Here is an 11643-nt window from a genome sequence, read left to right as displayed (position 1 = left end):
CTGTTCCAAACACATTCATCTGCATATCTGTTTAATAGGAAAACGAACAGAAACCAGGCCAACTTCAGGCCTGCCCACCAGCCCCTGCCCCAGCCCAGCCTAGCCCAGCATGGCTGGTTGGGCTCTGTCCAACGGCCCAAGGGGCCTGTAAGGATGAGGCTCCTTGACCACTGACCCCTGCTGTCCAAGTCCTAGCAGGCTCTGAGGTGAATGAGCACTGTCTCTGGACTGGGAACTAGGCGAGGCTGGCAGAGGGAGAGCCAGCAAGCTCTGTGAGTGGCCTTAAGCCCTGATCTTCCTTCTGGGAGTGGAGAGGAGACCAAGGATGCAGACTTCCAGGGGCAGAGGGGTGTTGGGAAGGTCCAGAGTGATTGAAGGCCCAGCATAGCCCAAACACACACCCTGGGCAAGGCTGGGATAAAAGGGGCCTCCCCACCACTAAGAGTGTGGTGGACAAAGTTTTGCATCAGTGGTTCTCAACCCTGGCTCACCTGAAACTAACTTGGGTTGTTTCCAAAAATACTGGTACCCAAGCCCCACCCTAGATCAACAAAATGAGAATCTCAGGGGTAAGGCTCAGACACCAGGCATCAGAAGTTTTTCAAGACTTTTCAAGTAATTCAAATGTGATCCTGGATGAGAAGCACGTAGAGCTACACTGTCTGATATGGAGGTTATTTGGGTTTAAATTATTTAAAATGAAATAAAAGTAAACATTCAGTTTTTCAGTAGTACTAGCCACACTTCAAAGTTCAATAGCCATGCGTGGCTACCATGTTGGATAACACAGAAACAGAACATTTGCATCATCTCCGAAATCATATTGGACAGCACTGCACAAAAGTTTGTGTCCCCGGACTTAGGAGACCAAGGTTATAGCGTCAGAATGGGCACCAAGCAAACATGCCTGGAACTAAGTACCCAGGTATCTCAGTTACCCCTCTCTGTGCCCAGAGCCCCCACTACCACCCTGTCTCTCATCATTTCCCTTAAGCTAGCTCTTCCCTTTCTATCAAAAGCTCCTCAGAAAAGATTTTTGAAGAAACTTATTCATATTTTTTTCCTTCAAGTCACAACTTAAAAGTCGCCTCCTCTGAGAAGCCTTCCCAGCCTGACCCAGGCCCCGGAGGCCCACCCTAGCTCAGTTCCTTCCTCCCCTATTCTCCCACAGACTGAGAGGCTATTTGTCTGTCCCACCAGGCCACTGGCTATGGCAGGAACTGTGCTGTATCCCTCCTTGCATCCCAGTGCCTGAGAGTATCTGGCACACAGTAGGTGCCCAATAAATGTGCATCAAAAGGTTAATACTGAATGCATGAACAAAGGTATAGTAAGGCAAATTCTGACCAGATTTAATGGTGGCCTTTTCTAGGGGCTTACCTGATATTAGCCAATGGAATGTATATCTAATAACTACAATTCATTAGTAGAAGAGGTATTTTCAGCAGGTCTCCCTGGCTTCTGTTGGAGACGGGGCTAGGTTAGAACCCTAGCTGATCACTGGGCAGTGGATGGAATGTAATTTCAAGGACTTTAAGCAAGGATTGGCAAACAAACAAATGCCCCTGCCCCTCACTTGCCTTTCCAGAGGCCCCAGGAGGTATCCAGAAAGAAATGCCAGAGAATCTCAGTAGCCTTTCCTGGGCTTCATGTGCTGCAGGTGCTGCTTCAGAAGTGTCGTACCTGTGGAACGACATCAACTTTGGATTCAGAGCCAAAGAACTTAAGCCATTGGCTTGGGTCTCTTCCTGCTGTGTGACCTCGGGGAAGTATTTAGTCCTTTGAATCTCAGGTTTCTCCTCATCTTTAGAACTGGTTTAAGAATACAAGCCAGGTATACCTGGTCTGAGGTTCAAATGCAGGGACAAACCCAAAAGCACCTTGTGGACTCTAAAGGCTGCCCTCAGATAAAGTGTGTTCTGATGCTGCCCCTGCCAGCTGGTCCCATGGTGCCCAGGCCAAACACAGCTCCTCTCTGGGCAGGCACTGGGGACCCAGGATGCTGCCAGAGCCTGGCTGTACTCAGCAGAAGGTGGCAGAGCCAGGCACTTCCTGCTGGGATGAGGATTCAGATACCTTGTAGCTCAAGGATTTCTGGCTGAAGGGAAGGACAGGTAGGAGACTGAGCAGGAAATGGCCCTGGGACATAGCGGGTGCCTGTTAATGGGCAGGGTCTGGAACTCTGGCTTTGAGTATGCAAGCAGAAGGGCCCAGCCAAACCCCAAACCATTATCCGGCCAGGGCCAGGAAACTGAATCAGAGGCAACCAGGAAGAAGCCTGAGGTTAACCTCATGCAGACTGCAGGCCATGGCAAGGAAGGGGTTGGGGTGGCCTGGGGTCTGGGCAGGGCCTGGGTGGGTATCTGATGACCCCCTGAATGAGGAGCTAAAGTCATTAGGGGGTGGGCAGTGACTAGGCAGCCTGAGGCCCAGGTCAGCTGCAGGGCAGCCCTGGGGAAAGAGACCATGTTTCCCGACAAGGGCCCCCAGCCCCCAGTGAAGGCACCCTCTACTAGAGCAGCACTTTTGTCCCCTGGTTTCCTGGGCCAGTTTCTGGGAAGGGGGGTGACCAGGCTCTGCCGCCCTGGATGCTGGGACTGCTGAGGGAACAAAGTGGACTGTGCCAGCCAGGAAGGCCCCCTGGCAAAGTAAGGAACCACAGAGAGGCTCGCTCCCAAAGCCCTGCCGGGGCTGTGGCAGCTGTGGTCCCATCCCTGGTCTGGGACCACAGGGAAGCCCACAGGTTGACCCCCATGGCCCTGTGTAGAGTCCACATGGATGCAGCTCAGGAACTGGGTGGCCATGGGGCAGAAGAGGTTATGGATTGGGGAGTGGAGGAGGCTGGGTCAAGGGAGTTGTTGGGTGAATTTCTGGAGGATGGCTGGGTGAGAATTCCATGTTGGACTCCAGCCTCTCTGGCCCACAGGCCCCATCACTGCCCTGAGGTCCTGGACTCCTGCCCCAGCCTCTCCTTATATGTGTGTACCTAGTGAGGTCTGTGAGGGCTGGAGCCTCATCCTCATCCACTCATTCATTTCCCCATTGATTGCTAGACACTGAGCACAAAATGGTGAGCAGAAGAGCCAGTGGGTGAGACAGGTATTATCCAAACAACCACACAAATAAGTATCTAATCATAAAATGTAAATAGAGGTAGGAAGATACAAGTGCTGTGAGAGCTTCTAATAGGGGATTAGGATGCAGGATGCATTAGGCCCCCAGGATGCAGGGCCTTGCAGGCCTTCAGAATGATTAAGGCAGAGGAAGCCATAGGATGGTTTCAAGCAGTGTGGCATGGTCTATTCCTCCCCCTTATTCAATGCTGCCAACAAGGATGAACAGTTTTCATTGATCAACTACCCGTTATGTGTGAGGTACTCTATAAAAATGCAATTTCATTCAACCTTACAACAACCCCATGAGCTAGGTGCTAATATCCTCTTTTTTTTCTTAGAGAAACATAAAATTTGGCCAAGGTCACAGCAGCTGGGAAGTGGCAGAGCCTGGATTTGAACCCAGGTCTGGGTGTTTTCAAAGCCCACACTCTTGTCACATCACACCCTAGTGACAGATACTTGTTGTGCCAACAGACAGCTTGTGCCAGCCTGGGGTTGAAGGTCCCCAGGGCCTTAGCATCCTCTGCCTTATTCCCCTCGGAAGAACTGTTTAGTCTGGCACTGGATAGCAGGTGTGCCTATGACAGATTTCTACTCTCTTGGCCTTGTTCCTAACCCTGAATCCACCATGAAAGGAGGAAGCCCCTCCTGGGCAATGTGCCCACCATCTGGGCCTCTGGGAACGGCCCTTCTTGACTACCAGTCCTCCCACTGGCTTCCTTTGGCTTGGACCCTTTGTAACCCATATGTTTTCACCCTGCCTGCCTTTTGGGCATCTCCCAGGCCCCCGGTTAATCATTGGCCCAGGTGACATCTGGGCACTGATCACTCCAGCTGGTAACAGGCTTTAGCATCATTTTTATTTTGCCTGATGTGACCTTCTTGGATGAAGAGGCTGGAAATTTGTTCTCCTCACACCTAGCCAGACACCCAGGGGAGGTTATCCAGGCCTGGCTAGGATTGTGTGGGCAAGGCTGGATCAGGACCACTAAGTGTGACATCTACAGGTTCAACACACTCTAGTGATTCTGGAGAGACAAGCCAAAGGCTGAGGAGTGGAAGGAGCAGAACCCTCCCCCGAGTGTGATGTTTGGGAGAGCCTCAAAGAGGCATCATGATCAGAGTGCACTGAGGGTGCTCAATCTGTGCTGGTTTTCCTAAAATGAGCTCCATGCCCACAGGCAAGAAGCCCACTCTGACAGTCTACTTACCCAAAGAAGAGCTTCAGGCTTGAAGGGAATTTGGCCCAAGGCCTGTGTTATGTTCAGAGTATTTTTCTATAGCAGCAACAACAAAAACATCCTGGGGAAGGGGTAGAAATCTGATTTCCAGAGTTGCTGCATTATGTCATTTTAAATGTCTAGTTTTAACAACAACAAAGAAATTACAAGGCATGTAAAAATACAAGAAAGTATGGGCCCTATGTAGGGGAAAGAAGAAATCAATAGAAACTATCCCTGAGGAAGCCCAGACATTGGGCTTATTAGGCAAAGACTTTAAATCAGGTATTTAAAATGTGTTCAGAGACTAAAGGAAACCATGTCTAAAGAACTAAAGGAAAATATGAGAACAATGTCTCACCAAACAGAGAATATCAACAAAGATGTAGAAATTATAAAAAAGGAATCAAATAGAAATTTTGCATTTGAAAATTAGAATAACTAAATGAGAATTTCCCCACAAGGGCTCAATAGTAGATTTAAACATCCAGAAGAAAGAATCAATGAATTTGAAGATAAATTCATTGAGATTATTCATACTGAATAACAGAAAGAATGAAGAAAAATGAACAGAGACCAATGGGACATCAACAAACATACCAGCATATGCATAGTAGGAGTCCAAAAAGGAAAAGAGAGAGAAACAAAAGAGTATAAAGAATATTTGAAGAAATAATGTTTGAAACTTTTCAAATTTGATGAAAAACATTCATCTGCACAACCAAGAAGCTCAGCAAAGTTTCAAAAGGCAGAGACTCTTGAAAGCATTAAGACAGAAGTGACATATGGTACCAGGAATCTGCAATAAGATTAACAGCTGATTTTTCATCAGAAATCATGAAGTCCACACATTAGGCTACAAAAGAAGGCTCATTAAATTTAAGAGGATAGAAATTATATCAAGCATTTTTTCTGACCACAATGATATAAAACTAGAAATCAATTACAGGAAGAAAAATGGGAAAAGCACAAACACGTGGAGACTAAACATGCTACTAAAAAACCAATGGGCCAGTGAATAAGTCAAATTGGAAATCAGAAAATACCTCGAGACAAATGAAAATGGAAACACAACTTTCCAAAATCTATGGGATACGGCAAAAGCAGTTCAAAGAAGGAAGTTTATAGGAATAGAGGCCTATCTCAAGAAACAAGAAAAATCTCAAATAAACAACCTAACCTACCACCTAAAGGAATTAGAAAAAGAAAAATAAAGAAATCATGAAGTCTGGAAGACAGTGAGATGACCTATTCAAAGTGCTGAAAGAAAAACTGTCAACCAAGAATTCTATATGCGCAAAACTATCCTTCAAATCTGAAGGCAAAATTAAAACATCCCCAGATAAATAAAAACTGAGAGAGTTTGTCATGAAGCAGATCTGACCTACAAGAAATACCAAGAGATTTCTTCAGGCTGAAATAAAAATATAATAGATAGTAACTTGAATCCACATGAAGAAATAAAGAGCACCAGTAAAGGTAACTACACTGGTACATATACCAGTGTATATTTACAGTATACACTGTAGACAAAAGACAGAATGAGTGTATTTTTTTTCCTAATTGATTTAAAAGAAAACTGAACAAAGCAATAATTATAAATCTATGTTGGTGGATAAAAAATGTATTTAAAAAGATGTAATTTGTGATAATTACAGCATAAAGGAGGGGAAAAAATGGAGCTATATAGGAGGAAAGTTCTTGTGTACCGTCAAAATTAAGTTGGTTGTTAATCTAAACTGATTGTTGTAAGTTAAGATGCTAATGGTACTCCCCAGGGCAACCACTAAGAAAACAACCAAAAATACATAATAAAAGAAATGACAAGGGAATTAAAATGGCATACCTGAGTACTTTTCTATAAAAGCCTCACTCACCCTCCAGCTGTCAGTGAAAAGTTGGGGAGACTTAACTCCCTAAGGAGGAAAGAGGTACACATTGTCCTTGCCCCTTGACCTCATGCTCCACTCATCCCTTAAGATAAAATACCCAGTGTTCCTTAGTTTTCCAAGAACTTCCCAGATAAGACCATGTTTCTTCCTCACAGAAACACTGTGAGGCAGGCTTTATAGTATGAGTTTTATGAGTGAGGGCTCTGAGGCTCAAAGAGGTTAGGAAAGCAGCCCAAGGATGCATAGCCAGTAAGTATGAAAGGTGGAACTAAAATTAAGTCTGTCTTATTCAAGTACAGGGCTCTTTCCTCCATAGCGAAACTCAGCACTTGGCATCAGAGATGCCAGCTTCCTTTTCCTTTGTTCCTTTTCCTACGTTTTAATTATAGAAAATATCAAACAGATGCCAAAGCAAAGAGATAGTAAAATGAACCTCCTTGTACCCATCACTCAGCTTCAACAATTGTGTCCAGTCTTGACCCATCTGTATCTCCACACACTATCCCCTGTCTTCCCTCCCATTATTTTGAAGCAAACCCCAAATATATCTTTTGAAATGAGCAATTTTCAGTATGTCTTTAAAAGGCAAGGATTTGTTTTTAGAAACATAACCACAATGCTCTTACCACTTCTGAAAAAATTAATACTTCCTTAATATCATCAAATATCTGTTAGTGTTTCCATTTCTCTCTCTTAAATTTTTTTAGCGTTTGTTTGAATATGGACCCAAATATCATTTATACATTGCAATTGGTTGATATGCCTTTTAAGCCTCTTTTCATCCACAGGACCCTATAGGACCCCTTCCCCTGATCTCTTCCCCCGAGTAGTTTATTTGCTGGAAAAAACTGGTTCATTTGTCCTGTAGAGTTTCCTGGACTCTGGATTTTGCTGATTGCAGTGCTATAGTGTCACTAGTGTGTTCCTCTGACACCCACATTTCCATAAATTGAATATAAATGATATTATATATTTTTATCTTTAAAATTTAGAAACAGCTTAAACGTATTCTCCTATACTAGGAGAATAATCGCATAATGATGGTTAATTGTTACCATGGAATTTTATGCATTTATCAGTAATCATAATTTTCAAAGAATTTTGAGGGATATGGGAAATGCTTATCATATAGCATTAAGGGGAAAAAGCAGGAGTAAAAAATATATACTTTATGCCATATATCTATAGAGAGAAAAAAGGTTGGAGGGAACCACTAATTGCAAGGAAAAACAATTATGTTAATAGAGGCTATAACTAAGGATTAGAATTATGGGGGATTTATTTTCTTTCTTTATTCTTTCTATATTTTCTAATTCCTAATAATATGTTCACATTTCTTTTATAATCAGAAATTTTTTTTTAATATTTTGTAAAACCTTCTTCTGTGTGTAAAGTTGTGATTTTCCTGAAGTCATCCACAGGACCACAAAATGTTACCTTCTGCAGCAAGATCTAAGATCTAAACAAACAAAGCAGCTTGACCAACTGAACAAATTACTGGTAAGTTACTGGTTGGTCACTGGTTGTTTGATGTCTCTGAATGGTCATTTTGGTCACAAAGACCAGTTTGCCGGTCACAGGGGCACAGCAGGAGTGGAGAACAGTTCATCAGGAAGGCCAGCAGGACAGACTCTTTAGCTTAGCTGGCCTGGCCGGTGGACTTGGGTCTTCAGAAAGCCCAGTCCCACTGCCCTGTGCCCTCCTCCAAATCACACACCACAAGACATCACGCACACACAACCACAGAGACATGATCCCCCCAGCAGTGAGGACAACCAGGGACAACTACAGGTACCTTGAGCAGGGCTAGACCAGGGCAGCAGCCCACCGTCGGAGGCATGCCTACGTGTCCCTCCCCCCGGGCAACAGGACCAGACTGCAGGTCTGACCCAGACAGAGGAAGAAGTGAGAATTCTATTTCTGATTTCTACCTTTTCCTTCCTGGTCTAGCTCAAGCCATAGGCATCAGATATTGATCTATAAGAAAAGAAGATTCGATTTTAGATCTTGGTGGCCCTTTTCCCACTCTGACATGCTAATCTTTTCTGGGATCAGTTTCCTCCAAAGTTCATGGGCCATTTGAACTATACCAAAGAGAGAAATTTTTTGTTTCCTAGTTCATAAGTAATCATTTAAACTATGTCCTCATATGTATACCATCGGATTTTGGCACAGATGTCTCTGTCTCTGTCTCTCTCTCTCTCTTTCTCCCTCTCTCTCTCTCACACAAACACACACACACACAGGCTGTGAGAGCCACACCACAACCCCAATTCTACTCACAGCTCAATCCCTGGGGAGACCCTCCAATCGACCAGTCTCTTCCATGTTGTTCTTGCTTTCCTTTAAGTGGATGATATATTTTAAAACTTACATTTTTCTGTTTATAAAGTTATCACAAGGTGATTACAGAAAATTGGGAAAATACAAAAAAGTATAAATAAAAAAATAAAATCACTCTTACCCACACCATTTATCAATAGCCACTGCCAACATTCTGTTGTATTTCCTTCCAGTCTTTTAATAGTCTACTTAGATTTTTATATAGTTAATATCATAATGTATATACAGTTTTATATCAATTTTATACTTAATATCATAATCATGAACCATTTCTCATATCATTACAATTTTTATAAATATTATTTATTCTTTTATCTTCTATGTTTTTCTGAGCTGATTAACGAATCCATAGTTATTAACTGAGCTTCCACTTTGTACAAGGCAGGTACAGTGGAGCATTCAAAGGCATGTGACTACAACAATGTCTCTATCCATGAAGGGATGAAGGACATAGATGTGCAAAGCTTTCAGACAGGGCTAGGGAGGAGTGAAAGAGACCACTGTGAGGATGGGTGATTGTGAGGACCATTATTTTCTGAGCTAAAAACTGGTCCACAGGATCTGACCAAGGTGACCTTGGACAAGTCATTTAATTTCTCTGTGCTTCAGTTTCCTCACCTGTAAATTGGGGACGATAATAGTACCTGTCTCAAAACTGTCCTGGAAAATAGCACTCTGCAAGTGTTTTCTGTTTTTATTATTTTGGGACACAGAAGTATTTCAGAAGCTGTTGCTTGGTTGTGAAAACATTTGTATTTGTAGCACATTCTAATGTAGGTATTGTGGGGCAAAATATTTGAAATCTGAACTGTCCTGGGGGATACAGAGTAAAGACTACCTTGGAGGAAGGGGGTGGGGAAGGGAGAGAGATAGAGAGACAGAGAAACATAAAAAGAGACAGAAACAGAGAAAAAGAAAGAGAGAGAGAGAGAGACAGAGTCATTCTAGCTAACGTTTAGTGAAGAATACACAGAGGAGGAAAGATTTGAAATGGGCTTCAGAATCTTCCTTAAAAGTCATAACCCTTTGATTGAAAAGTTCAAATACCGAGGTAGAGGAACCACACCTGACACACAGCCTCACCAGACTTGCACTCATTCACAGAGCCTGCTTACCGCGCAGCGCACGGCTGGGCAGAGAAGGCACTCAGTTCAGCTCTGCAGAGCTGGAAGGGACAAGACAGAAAGAGAAGACAAATACAACTTCTAAATCAATTATTTCCCTCTTTATTTTTACCCAGGAACCAAACGCTGAGCTTGGACTTTTGCTCTAGTGCAAACATTCTCTCCATCAATTTTTCAGCACAACGTAATCTGACATGGAAATATCAGCAGAGGTCCAAATAGAACATACTTTAAACAGCATTTGATTTTTGGCTCACAATAACAGATCATCTCTCCCAGAAACTATTCTCTTCATCCTTCACATGAATTGACAGTGAGCAGCCTTCTCATTAAAAAAAAAAAAAAATTTTTTTTTAACTTGAGCAGTATTTTTTAAAGAAAAGGCTAATGGAGGCCAGCCCCGGACTCTGTGCCTGTTGTTGAGATAGCACTGCTGGTGGGATGAGCCCCGACTGGAGTCACACCACCTGGGTTTAATACTGGACACCTTAATGAGGAGCCGGGACCCTCTCTAAGGTGAAGGTGGTGGAAGCGAGGAAGCCCAGGGAAATCGGCAGATTAAGAAGGGTTTATGGAAAGACCAGGATTCAGCCCTACAAAATGATTTACAGGTTACAAAACACTTTTGCATGTATTTTATCATTTGGTCCTCACAACATCTGGTGAAGTAGCTCTTTTTATGATTTACACAGAAGGAACTGAACCCAAAGAGGTTAAGTCACTGGTCCAGTGTAATGACAAACCCAGGGCTTTTATGCCAAGTTATTCCCTGCTGAAGTGTAAATTCCTTAAGGACAAGAGCTTTGCCATATTCATTTTCAGATCCCCATCAGTCTCAACACAGGATCCAGCTCAGAGCAGATACTCAATAAATGTTTGCTTAGTGAAAGAATGTGTATGACCTTGGACAATCCCTTCACCTCTCCACACCTGAGAGTGCTATGGAGATGGCCTTAACAGTCCTTCCCCACTTGGAAGAATCAATGGCAACACCTCTCTGAATTCTTCTGATATCCGTGGGTACTGCATGTCAATGGGACAATAGTCAGAGCATCCATTGCATTATGTGCCACTTATTTCACTCAACACTAGTGTATTCACTTCCTATTGCTGCTGTACCAAATTACAACAAATTTAGTGGCTTAAAACAATATAGGGGCTTCCCTGGTGGTGCAGTGGTTGAGAGTCTGCCTGCTAATGCAGGGGACACGGGTTCGAGCCCTGGTCTGGGAGGATCCCACATGCCGTGGAGCAACTGGGCCCGTGAGCCACAACTACTGAGCCTGCGCGTCTGGAGCCTGTGCTCCGCAATGAGAGGCTGCGACAGTGAGAGGCCTGCGCACCGCGATGAAGAGTGGCCCCCGCTTGCTGCAACTGGAGAAAGCCCTCACACAGAAACGAAGACCCAACACAGCCAAAAATAAATACATAAATAAATAAATAAATTTATTTTTTTAAAAAACAATATAAATTTATTCTCTTACAGCTTTGTAAGTCAGAAATCAGCTTCCCCAGGCTAAAATTAAGATATCATCAGGACTGGTTCCTTCTGGAGGCTCTGAAGGAAGCCTTTTCCTTGCCTTTTTTAGCTTCTAGAGGCCACCTGCATTCCTTGGTTTGTGGCCCCTTCCTTCAACTTCAGATTACAACACTCCAGGTTCTGCTTCCATTATTACATCACCACCTTTTCTTCTGTGGTCAACTCTCCCTCTGCCTCTCTCTTCTAAGGACACCTCTGATTACATTTAGGGTCCACCTGGATAAGCAATACTCACAGGGATTAGGATTCGGATATCTTTAGGAGGCATTATTCAGCCTACTGACTATCATTACACTTACAATTTACCTTTTCATTGCATATTTGCCTGTCTCTCTAGTAGACTGTGAGCAACTTGAGAGCAAGGATTCTACCTTACTTACCTCTATTCCTAATATGGTGCTTCACACA

Source organism: Eubalaena glacialis, chromosome 3 (genome assembly GCF_028564815.1).
Source record: "Eubalaena glacialis isolate mEubGla1 chromosome 3, mEubGla1.1.hap2.+ XY, whole genome shotgun sequence".
Classification (NCBI taxonomy): Eukaryota; Metazoa; Chordata; class Mammalia; order Artiodactyla; family Balaenidae; genus Eubalaena; species Eubalaena glacialis.
Note: the sequence above shows the minus strand (reverse complement) of the source record.